We start from the raw sequence: 13,073 nt of genomic DNA, 5'->3' as shown, positions 1-13,073 counted from the left end.
CTAAGGAGGCTGAGTTTCAGGCAAATGCTAAAGAGGCTGAGTCTCAGGCTCGTATTCATGAGGCACAGGCACAGGCTCAGGCACAAATTGAACTTGCTAGGATTCAGGCAGACCATGAGTATCACATGAAACAAGGTGGAACTGGATCATCTAGCTCTAATGATTTTGATGTGGCTAAAAATGTTAAACTTGTCCCTCCTTTTAATGAATCTGATTTAACAAAGTATTTTCAGTTGTTTGAGAGGGTAGCTACAGGTTTTAATTGGCCCAAAAAGTATTGGCCAGTACTCCTTCAGACTGTTCTCACCGGTAAAGCTCAAGTAACTTATGCATCTTTGCCTCAGGATCAATCTGATAATTATGATGTAGTTAAGAGCTTGATTCTTAAGGCCTATGAGCTTGTTCCTGAAGCCTATCTATCTATCTATATACCTAGGCTGCTTCCCCCAAGGAAAGGGAGGTAGCCGAGACAGGACGACACACTCCCCATTTACTCATCCATTCAAACACATTCATTCACATCTTAGCCCCAAAGGGGAGAACGGACAGATCTTCACCGCACCACACCGCACAAGGGTCAACTGCGCAATGCAATCAGTGACATCCGCAGCAGGGCCCGACAGCAGAACTGGTTTACCCCTGCCACATCATAACAGACCCATCCCCTTACCTGCACCTGACCTGACTAGCTGATCAGACCAAATGCGGGAGAATATCCCCTCAGGGCTGCGTCATCACTTATTCATTCACAATTTCTCTCCATTTATTTCTGTCACGCACAGCCACTCTTCCTTGCTCAACAGACATCCCTCTCGCATCCAGCGCTCTCTTCACACTGTCCATCCATCCTATTCGTGGTCTTCCTCTCAGCCTTACACCTCTCACATCAGATCTAGTTATCTTTTTCACCAATCGCACATTATCCATTCTTTCCATATGCCCAAACCATCGCAACACCCTCTGCTCAACTCTACCAGCCATCTCCCGAACAACTCCAGTTCTCCTTCGCACTTCATCATTTCGCACCCGATCCATATGCGTCACTCCACACATACTCCTCAGACACCTCATCTCCATTACATTCAAACTTTTCCTCTCTGCTACACCCAAATTCCATGTTTCAGCCCCATATAACGCAGTCGGTACCACAACACCCTCATACAGCCTTCTCTTTACATCCATTCTAAGCGAACGACATTTAAACACTTTTTTCATTCCTCCCAGCACCTTTCCTACTTCATTTATTCTAAACTTCACTTCTGCATCTATTCTTCCATCCACAGCAACATGTGACCCTAGATATTTAAAACAATCTACCTCCTCAAGCAACTCACCATTCAAAACTATATTCATCCCCCTACCATCTATCAACCTCGTACACTTCATCACTTTACTCTTATTCTCATTTACTTTCAATTTCCTCCTTTCACACACCCTTCCAAACTCCTCTACCAACTGTCTCAAACTCTCCTCTGAATCAGTCACCAGTGCAGTATCATCTGCAAACAGCAGCTGCTTCAGATTCCACTCTCCACCATCAACATTCACCAGACTCAGACCTCCACCTAAAACTGTTGCATTAACCTCCCTTACAACACCATCCATGTAAATATTAAACAACCAAGGTGACATCACACATCCCTGTCGCAGCCCCACTCTCACGGGAAACCAATCACTCACAGCATTTCCCACTCTTACACACGCTCTACTATTTACATAAAAACTTTTCACCCCTTTTAGTAACCTGAAGCCTATAGAGTAAAATTTAGGACAACTTATAAGCAAGATAAGCAATCCCATGTTGAGTATGCAAAAATCAAAGAAGATCTGTTAGAGCAGTGGTTAAATTCTAAGAATGTAAATTCTGATTTTGATAAATTTAAGCAGATGATTTTGCTGGAGGACTTCAAAAGGTGTATTAATAAAGATGTAAGCCTATATCTTGATGAGAAAAGAATAGATAATTTGTCTGATGCTGCAGTTTTAGCTGATGAATATGTTCTCACTCACAAGTGATATTCTAAAGAAAAAAGGAAAGCTGAGAGTAAGGACGTTGCCTCTATTCAGAGTACAGGTAACAGGAAAGAGAATAAAGATGATGTTTCTCAGGAAGTAAATACCAGCTTCACCTCTAGTTTTCAGAAACGTAAATGTACTTATTGTAGTAAACTTGGTCATACTACGGAGAAATGTTTCAGGAGACAGCGTGATGTGAACAAAGAGGAGTCTTTAAATATTCAGTCAATTGGTCCAGTGTCCACCCTTGAGAGTTCTCAGAATTCTTTAACCGAGTTAACTGAACCTGCTTTGAGGGGTAAATTAAATTCTCATGATGAAGCTCCTCTTTTGAGCAGTAACGTGGGTGACACTCTCAAGAGTTCATGTGCTAATTTCCTGTCTGATGGTTTTGTCAGTCCTCTGGACAGTAATGACAGGAAATCAGTTAAAATATATCGTGATACAGGTGCTTGCCAATCCCTTATGCTGACCAGTGTTCTAGGCTCTAATGTTAATTCCTCTGATGAAACTGTAATCTTACAAGGTGTAGGGAATAATTACTTCTCTGTCCCTCTGTGGAGAGCGAATTTAGAGTCTGGTTTTGTTAATGGTTCCGTTATGGTTGGGTTGGTTGAGACACTCCCAATGTCAGGTGTAACTTTCTTACTTGGAAATGATATTGGTGGAAGTCAAGTGTGTCCAGCTCCTCAGTTGTCTAGTGAACCAGTGGCTGCAACCCAGGATTGTGGTGTCCCTGATGTGTTCTCTGCATGTGCTGTCACTAGGGCTAAATCTAAAGTTACTGGTGACTTAGAGGATAATGATGATGATGATGTTATCCTAGCTGACACTTTTCTTGCTAATTTAGATCACTCACCAGATGAGGCAGTACCCCGTAGTGTTGATAATTTGTCTCGTCAAGAGTTGGTTGAGTTGCAGGTTGCTGACCCTGAGGTGAAAGATCTAGCTAACTCTGCTTGCAGTGAGGAAGAGTCAGCTGGTGTTTCTACTTGTTATTATATAAAGTCAGGAGTACTTATGAGAAAGTGGAGACCCCCAGCATCATTAGCCGACTGTGAATGGGAGGTTGTACATCAAGTAGTCATCCCTCGTGTTTGTAGGCAGGATATCATTAGAGTGGCTCATGATTCCAGTTTGGCAGGACACCTTGGAGTGAGGAAGACTGTGGCACGCATTTTGAAACACTTCTACTGGCCAGGTATCTTCAGAGATGTTTCCTGGTATTGTACGTCTTGTCACACCTGTCAAGTTGTGGGAAAGGGTAATCAGACCGAAAAGGTTGCACCTCTAGTTCCTATTCCTCCTTTTGAGGTGCCATTCACCCGTGTGTTGGTGGATATTGTGGGCCCTCTTCCTAAGACTTCTTCAGGATTTTCTTATGTGTTGACTCTGATTGATATGGCTACTCGTTATCCTGAAGCCATTCCACTTAGAAATATCTCAGCAAAGAACGTGGTTAAGGAAATGCTAGGGTTCTTCACCAAGTTTGGTCTGCCCAAGGAGGTACAGTCAGACCGGGGAAGTAATTTCATGTCAAATGTTTTCAAGCAGTCTCTGAAAGAGTTGGGCATCACCCAGATCACGTCTTCAGCTTACCATCCCCAGACCCAAGGAGCGTTGGAGAGATATCATCAAACACTCAAATCGATGCTCAGGAAATACTGTTTGGAACATCAGAAAGACTGGGATAAAGGTCTTCCATTCGTTGTATTTGCCGCAAGAGAATCTCCAAATGAATCACTGGGCTTCTCACCCTTTGAACTACTGTTTGGCCATGAAGTAAGAGGACCCCTTAAGTTACTCAAAGAATGCTGGCTGTCGGAGGAAGATGACGTCAACCTGCTGGAGTATGTGACGAAGTTCAAAGAACGGCTGTCCACTGCTTTACAGCTGGCGAGAGAGAATTTAGGAGCTGCTTGGTGTAAATTTTCAACATTTCCGATGAGGTGGTTTCATAATAACAGAAGTACTCGTACAACTGAGTTAAAATACTAACTTTCTCACGTCTTGTTTTTCACACACACACACACACACACACACACACACACACACACACACACACACACACGCGCGCGCGCGCGCGCGCGCAGGCACGCATGCCCTCTTGAGTGCAGTCAACAACAGGAAATCTTTTTAAAATCAATTTCATAGTGGAGCATTTCAGCTGAAGCCTCCAGTATATTCCTTTGGAATGCTGGGATTCCAAGAGGTTTCTTTGGTCTCATGAGTACATATATAGATAGAAACAACATTTATTGAATGTATCGACCACCGGCTGAAAGAATCTCTTCCCTATCTCACATAGTAGAAAACTTATCAGCCTTTGAAACCGTCGCGGTCAGGCAGTGTCGTGTTGGGCCGGGCTATTTTTTTTTTTTTAATGCTAGGAAGAAGGAACCAAAGGCCACAAGCCCGCAATAACTGTTCCTTCCGCGAGAAAAACAAAATACAAGAGAGAGCCAAATTATTGTGTCGGGCTGCTCATTTCTCAGTCGAACGTAAACATCTCCTTCTCTACGCTTGCATGCCTGTAATTACTCTTGCTTCAGTAGGTGATGGACGTGGTGGCCGAGTTAGAAGAGAGATAACCTGCTCTCACAATGGACACAATGTCGAATCCCGGCCGTGGCAGGTAACACTTTAAGGATTTGAATTTGGTTGAAGCAGACTTTACTGATCGACCAAATATCCAACGGCATGTCATAATAACACCCCGCTGTGGCCTGTGGAGCAGTATTGTATGCAGCAGGACTGTTAGGCCTCAGGAAACGGGCTGCAAAGCCTATGCTCGGAGTCGAATATATAAAAAATGCAGGTGGTTTTAATGTCGTTGCTAATTCTATATACTCTATACATACAGTATGATCATATAATTATAAGCATGCATAGAAAGCCTGTCTTACTTCCTAAGTCATAGGATACCTTAAGGTGGGAAATAAACAGTGACTCATGCAACCTAAATACAGCAAATTCAGTCATTTATGGTTTATTACTGAATTTAATGCAAAATCCTCAAGTTAGCAGGCCTCTCGTTCCTGTGCCATGCAATCAGCAAGAGGATTTTTCTTCCGCGTTGCGTGACTGCATTTGCTTAGTTGCTCGTTTTGTACCAGTTTATAGACCATGTATAGGTGTACCACCTCCAGTGAGCTGTTAATTAATTTAAATGTTGGATGAAAGGGATAGTTGGTGTTGGATATGACTGAATGTGGAAGGAGATATATATATATATATATATATATATATATATATATATATATATATATATATATACTGAACATTATTCGTTTCTCTCATTTATCAGGGCTGACTTAGATAAATTTGTTCTTGCTAAATTCGTGTTAATAGAGGCTATTGCAGTTAACCATATATGTAACCTGTTTTGCCATTACATTATCCTTATGAGTCCTGAATGTTTAGTTGTTAGTTTGAGCATTAAACTTTAACTTATAATTTTACCTAACTCTTTTCTTTTGAACCTGGAACTTTGCGGGACAGTAGTGATTTTAGTATTCTCACTTGAAGTGTTCATTATCTCTCTCTGTTCCGTAACATAAATTTGGCGACCTCTTATCAGGATATTCAGGATATTATCATAAGGATATTGCTTGATATTTTCTGACTGTGATTTATGCATGATGTCTACTATTACTACTCTTGATGAAGCTAAAGTTTTTTTTACAAATGTGCAAACAGTGTGTGATGTAGAAAACAGAACAAAGAATGAACTTAAGCTTGTTGCTCAAGAACTGGTCATTGCTGTTCGCTCTCATCATTCTAAAGATCAAATTGTTGACATGATTAATAAAAGCTTGTTTAATGTAACTCCTCCAGATGAGCAAATGCAGATTGAAATAGCTAAGTTACAGCTAGCCCTGCAGGAGGCTCGTGCTAAGGAGGCTGAGTTTCAGGCTCGTGCTAAGGAGGCTGAGTTTCAGGCAAATGCTAAAGAGGCTGAGTCTCAGGCTCGTATTCATGAGGCACAGGCACAGGCTCAGGCACAAATTGAACTTGCTAGGATTCAGGCAGACCATGAGTATCACATGAAACAAGGTGGAACTGGATCATCTAGCTCTAATGATTTTGATGTGGCTAAAAATGTTAAACTTGTCCCTCCTTTTAATGAATCTGATTTAACAAAGTATTTTCAGTTGTTTGAGAGGGTAGCTACAGGTTTTAATTGGCCCAAAAAGTATTGGCCAGTACTCCTTCAGACTGTTCTCACCGGTAAAGCTCAAGTAACTTATGCATCTTTGCCTCAGGATCAATCTGATAATTATGATGTAGTTAAGAGCTTGATTCTTAAGGCCTATGAGCTTGTTCCTGAAGCCTATCTATCTATCTATATACCTAGGCTGCTTCCCCCAAGGAAAGGGAGGTAGCCGAGACAGGACGACACACTCCCCATTTACTCATCCATTCAAACACATTCATTCACATCTTAGCCCCAAAGGGGAGAACGGACAGATCTTCACCGCACCACACCGCACAAGGGTCAACTGCGCAATGCAATCAGTGACATCCGCAGCAGGGCCCGACAGCAGAACTGGTTTACCCCTGCCACATCATAACAGACCCATCCCCTTACCTGCACCTGACCTGACTAGCTGATCAGACCAAATGCGGGAGAATATACCCTCAGGGCTGCGTCATCACTTATTCATTCACAATTTCTCTCCATTTATTTCTGTCACGCACAGCCACTCTTCCTTGCTCAACAGACATCCCTCTCGCATCCAGCGCTCTCTTCACACTGTCCATCCATCCTATTCGTGGTCTTCCTCTCAGCCTTACACCTCTCACATCAGATCTAGTTATCTTTTTCACCAATCGCACATTATCCATTCTTTCCATATGCCCAAACCATCGCAACACCCTCTGCTCAACTCTACCAGCCATCTCCCGAACAACTCCAGTTCTCCTTCGCACTTCATCATTTCGCACCCGATCCATATGCGTCACTCCACACATACTCCTCAGACACCTCATCTCCATTACATTCAAACTTTTCCTCTCTGCTACACCCAAATTCCATGTTTCAGCCCCATATAACGCAGTCGGTACCACAACACCCTCATACAGCCTTCTCTTTACATCCATTCTAAGCGAACGACATTTAAACACTTTTTTCATTCCTCCCAGCACCTTTCCTACTTCATTTATTCTAAACTTCACTTCTGCATCTATTCTTCCATCCACAGCAACATGTGACCCTAGATATTTAAAACAATCTACCTCCTCAAGCAACTCACCATTCAAAACTATATTCATCCCCCTACCATCTATCAACCTCGTACACTTCATCACTTTACTCTTATTCTCATTTACTTTCAATTTCCTCCTTTCACACACCCTTCCAAACTCCTCTACCAACTGTCTCAAACTCTCCTCTGAATCAGTCACCAGTGCAGTATCATCTGCAAACAGCAGCTGCTTCAGATTCCACTCTCCACCATCAACATTCACCAGACTCAGACCTCCACCTAAAACTGTTGCATTAACCTCCCTTACAACACCATCCATGTAAATATTAAACAACCAAGGTGACATCACACATCCCTGTCGCAGCCCCACTCTCACGGGAAACCAATCACTCACAGCATTTCCCACTCTTACACACGCTCTACTATTTACATAAAAACTTTTCACCCCTTTTAGTAACCTGAAGCCTATAGAGTAAAATTTAGGACAACTTATAAGCAAGATAAGCAATCCCATGTTGAGTATGCAAAAATCAAAGAAGATCTGTTAGAGCAGTGGTTAAATTCTAAGAATGTAAATTCTGATTTTGATAAATTTAAGCAGATGATTTTGCTGGAGGACTTCAAAAGGTGTATTAATAAAGATGTAAGCCTATATCTTGATGAGAAAAGAATAGATAATTTGTCTGATGCTGCAGTTTTAGCTGATGAATATGTTCTCACTCACAAGTGATATTCTAAAGAAAAAAGGAAAGCTGAGAGTAAGGACGTTGCCTCTATTCAGAGTACAGGTAACAGGAAAGAGAATAAAGATGATGTTTCTCAGGAAGTAAATACCAGCTTCACCTCTAGTTTTCAGAAACGTAAATGTACTTATTGTAGTAAACTTGGTCATACTACGGAGAAATGTTTCAGGAGACAGCGTGATGTGAACAAAGAGGAGTCTTTAAATATTCAGTCAATTGGTCCAGTGTCCACCCTTGAGAGTTCTCAGAATTCTTTAACCGAGTTAACTGAACCTGCTTTGAGGGGTAAATTAAATTCTCATGATGAAGCTCCTCTTTTGAGCAGTAACGTGGGTGACACTCTCAAGAGTTCATGTGCTAATTTCCTGTCTGATGGTTTTGTCAGTCCTCTGGACAGTAATGACAGGAAATCAGTTAAAATATATCGTGATACAGGTGCTTGCCAATCCCTTATGCTGACCAGTGTTCTAGGCTCTAATGTTAATTCCTCTGATGAAACTGTAATCTTACAAGGTGTAGGGAATAATTACTTCTCTGTCCCTCTGTGGAGAGCGAATTTAGAGTCTGGTTTTGTTAATGGTTCCGTTATGGTTGGGTTGGTTGAGACACTCCCAATGTCAGGTGTAACTTTCTTACTTGGAAATGATATTGGTGGAAGTCAAGTGTGTCCAGCTCCTCAGTTGTCTAGTGAACCAGTGGCTGCAACCCAGGATTGTGGTGTCCCTGATGTGTTCTCTGCATGTGCTGTCACTAGGGCTAAATCTAAAGTTACTGGTGACTTAGAGGATAATGATGATGATGATGTTATCCTAGGTGACACTTTTCTTGCTAATTTAGATCACTCACCAGATGAGGCAGTACCCCGTAGTGTTGATAATTTGTCTCGTCAAGAGTTGGTTGAGTTGCAGGTTGCTGACCCTGAGGTGAAAGATCTAGCTAACTCTGCTTGCAGTGAGGAAGAGTCAGCTGGTGTTTCTACTTGTTATTATATAAAGTCAGGAGTACTTATGAGAAAGTGGAGACCCCCAGCATCATTAGCCGACTGTGAATGGGAGGTTGTACATCAAGTAGTCATCCCTCGTGTTTGTAGGCAGGATATCATTAGAGTGGCTCATGATTCCAGTTTGGCAGGACACCTTGGAGTGAGGAAGACTGTGGCACGCATTTTGAAACACTTCTACTGGCCAGGTATCTTCAGAGATGTTTCCTGGTATTGTACGTCTTGTCACACCTGTCAAGTTGTGGGAAAGGGTAATCAGACCGAAAAGGTTGCACCTCTAGTTCCTATTCCTCCTTTTGAGGTGCCATTCACCCGTGTGTTGGTGGATATTGTGGGCCCTCTTCCTAAGACTTCTTCAGGATTTTCTTATGTGTTGACTCTGATTGATATGGCTACTCGTTATCCTGAAGCCATTCCACTTAGAAATATCTCAGCAAAGAACGTGGTTAAGGAAATGCTAGGGTTCTTCACCAAGTTTGGTCTGCCCAAGGAGGTACAGTCAGACCGGGGAAGTAATTTCATGTCAAATGTTTTCAAGCAGTCTCTGAAAGAGTTGGGCATCACCCAGATCACGTCTTCAGCTTACCATCCCCAGACCCAAGGAGCGTTGGAGAGATATCATCAAACACTCAAATCGATGCTCAGGAAATACTGTTTGGAACATCAGAAAGACTGGGATAAAGGTCTTCCATTCGTTGTATTTGCCGCAAGAGAATCTCCAAATGAATCACTGGGCTTCTCACCCTTTGAACTACTGTTTGGCCATGAAGTAAGAGGACCCCTTAAGTTACTCAAAGAATGCTGGCTGTCGGAGGAAGATGACGTCAACCTGCTGGAGTATGTGACGAAGTTCAAAGAACGGCTGTCCACTGCTTTACAGCTGGCGAGAGAGAATTTAGGAGCTGCTAAGGAGAAGATGAAGACTTGGTATGATAAGAAGTCCAGGTTACGCCGCTTTCAGGCAGGAGAACAGGTTTTGATTCTGCTACCGGTTCATGGGCAACCTCTTCAAGCCAAGTTTAGTGGTCCTTATTTGGTGGAGAAGAAACTCAGTGATGTCAACTATGTCATCTCGACACCAGATCGTAGAAAGAACAAGCAACTTTGTCACATCAACATGCTAAAGTTACATCACAAGCAGAACGAAAATAACCCAGTCTGCACTGTAGCTGTTCCACCCGAGTCTGCAAGTGAAGCTCTCCCATGCAGTATGAGCCTGAGTGATAGTTTGGGGAAGAATCCTGATGTCATGAATGATCTCCAGACTAAGCTTTCTCATCTAGCTCCCAAGGAAAGGCAGGAGTTTTCGGCACTACTGCAGGAGTACCCACAAGTGTTCCGTGCCACTCCAGGAAGAACCACTGTGTTGATGCATGATGTCGATGTTGGAGACGCAAAGCCAATTAAACTGCCTCCTTACCGTGTGAACCCAGTGAAAGTTCCTCTCATCCAGAAGGAGCTTGGGTACCTGTTGGACCACAAGATGATTGAGCCCTGTCAGAGCGAGTGGAGTTCTGTCACTCTAGTCCCTAAGCCAGGTGGGTCACAGCGGCTTTGCATCGACTACAGACGTGTTAATCAGATACCCAAAACAGACACTTACCCTCTCCCTTGCGTGGAATTGCATAGACAAGATCAGAAAGGCTAGGTACATAAGTAAGTTTGATTTGTTAAAGGGATACTGGCAAGTACCTATGACTGAACGTGCTAAGGAGATCTCATGTTTTGTAACACTAGGAAAGACTTTTGCATGTTCTGTAATGCCATATGGTATGAAGAATGCACCAGTCACTTTTCAGAAGCTCATGAATGTTGTAACAGAGGGTTTGGCAGGGTGTGTTGTTTATATTGATGATGTATTAATCTTCAGTGACAACTGGAAAGATCACCTATGCCATTTTAGTAAATTTCTTGAGCGTTTGGTTCAGGCTAAACTTGTAGCTAATTTATCAAAGTGTGAGTTTGGTCAAGCTAAAGTTCAGTACCTTGGGTACGTAATTGGTGATGGACACGTTGCACCACCAGGAGCTAAGGTTCAGGTTATAAGTGATCTTCCCAGACCTAAAAGTAGGAAAGAGCTACAAAGATTTTTGGGAATGGTAGGTTATTACAGGAGATTTATTCTTAACTTTTCAATTCTTGTATCACCACTTACAGACCTACTGAAAAAGGGAGTTAAATTTGTCTTGACCGATAACTGTGAATCCTCTTTCAGTAAACTCAAAGCTATCCTATTAAGTCAGCCAGTGCTCGCTACTCCAAATTTTGCTAAGCCTTATAAGATGGCTGTTGACGCAAGTGATACAGGAGCTAGGGCTGTTTTGCTGCAAGAGGATGATCAGGGTATTGAACACCCTGTATCTTACTACAGTAAGAAGTTCACTGCACCTCAAAAGAACTACTCAACTATTGAGAAAGAGCTTTTGGCCTTGATTTTGGGTTTACAGCATTTTTCATTTTATTTGTGTTCTGGTTTTGACCCCATAGTCATTTATACCGATCATAACCCACTGAAATTCCTTAGTAAGTTTAAAGATAAAAATCAGAGATTGACAAGATGGAGTCTACTTCTTCAGGAGTATTCATTAGACATACAACATGTCAAGGGGAAAGAAAATGTTATTGCAGATTGCTTATCTAGACTTTAGACAGATTGTTTTAGAGTAATAAGAAATTTCCTTTGTAAATTTATTTTTCTTTGTGGGGAGTTGTTACATAGCCTATGATTTCATCATCCTTTGTATAATTCTAACGTACAGTATGCTGCATGTTTGATCACGATTCGCATCGTGGCTTCCATAGTGACCAGGCTTGTGTGTTCTACCTCACTCCCCCCTTCTTCCCCTTATAGTAGAGTAAGTCGTTCTTTCTGTTGTTCAGAGCAGGACTGTCAACTCTTCCTCCCCTGTGCCTTCATTTGCGCGTCCTTCTTGCAAGTTGAATCAAGCTCTGCCGGCCTCCTATATAATCAGCTCAGTCTCTGCATTAGTTGCCACTTAGATCTACTCCTCATTTTGTTCACATCTCTGTCCTCCCCTTGTATAGTGTATTATTATATTTGTGAGTGCTCAGGAAGTCTCCAACCATCTAGCTGCTGTATAATTTGAGTATAAGTGTTGTTACCATTTTTCTTGTACTGTATGGCCTAAGGCGTTAATCAGTAGGCCTGGTAAGGTTTTTGTGATTCATGTACAGTTTTTGATGTCAGCCAGTATTAGTAATTTTTGTATCTGCAATATTATTATATCTTACTTTAACTGAGCATTATTCGGTTCTCTCATTTATCAGGGCTGACTTAGATAAATTTGTTCTTGCTAAATTCGTGTTAATAGAGGCTATTGCAGTTAACCATATATTTAACCTGTTTTGCCATTACATTATCCTTATGAGTTCTGAATGTTTAGTTGTTAGTTTGAGCATTAAACTTTAACTTGTAATTTTACCTAACTCTTTTGTTTTGAACCTGGAACTTTGCGGGTCAGTAGTGATTTTAGTATTCTCACTTGAAGTGTTCATTATCTTTCTCTGTTCCATAACAATATACTGTTTATATATATATATATATATATATATATATATATATATATATATATATATATATATATATATATATATATGGATAAATAGGTAGATGGTAGACAGATAGATAGATAGAAAGAGAGACATATAGATAGATAGATAGATATAGATATTATTATAATGATTCGATTCCTGTGTTTTTGTTGGTTTGTTACCGTAACAGCAAAAACGGCGCATGTAAAGCAAATTTTTGTTAGAGCAAGGTACAGTTAAAATGCTCTAACTTGAAGAACAGAACAACCTCCAGGCCAATCAGGTCACCGGTTCCCGAGTTATGACTCATTTCTCACCTTTTATTTACAGTACAGGGGATGGATTCATCCCTCGTCCGGCACTGAAATTACCAGCATAACACAAGACAGAAGAGTGACTTATTTCTTGTATTATCACTCTCTCGCCTCTCCTTCCTCACTCCTTTTACTCCTAAAATTTTATAGTGTAATGGTATAGTATAATCTATATTATAATGATTTGATTTCTGTATGTTTGTTGGTTTGTTGCTTGACATCAAGCGCAGGCCGCCGGATT

Source organism: Coenobita brevimanus, chromosome 100, assembly GCF_032717465.1.
Source record: "Coenobita brevimanus isolate Jiangsu-jjx chromosome 100, ASM3271746v2, whole genome shotgun sequence".
NCBI classification, from domain to species: domain Eukaryota; kingdom Metazoa; phylum Arthropoda; class Malacostraca; order Decapoda; family Coenobitidae; genus Coenobita; species Coenobita brevimanus.
This window is presented reverse-complemented; position numbering follows the sequence as displayed.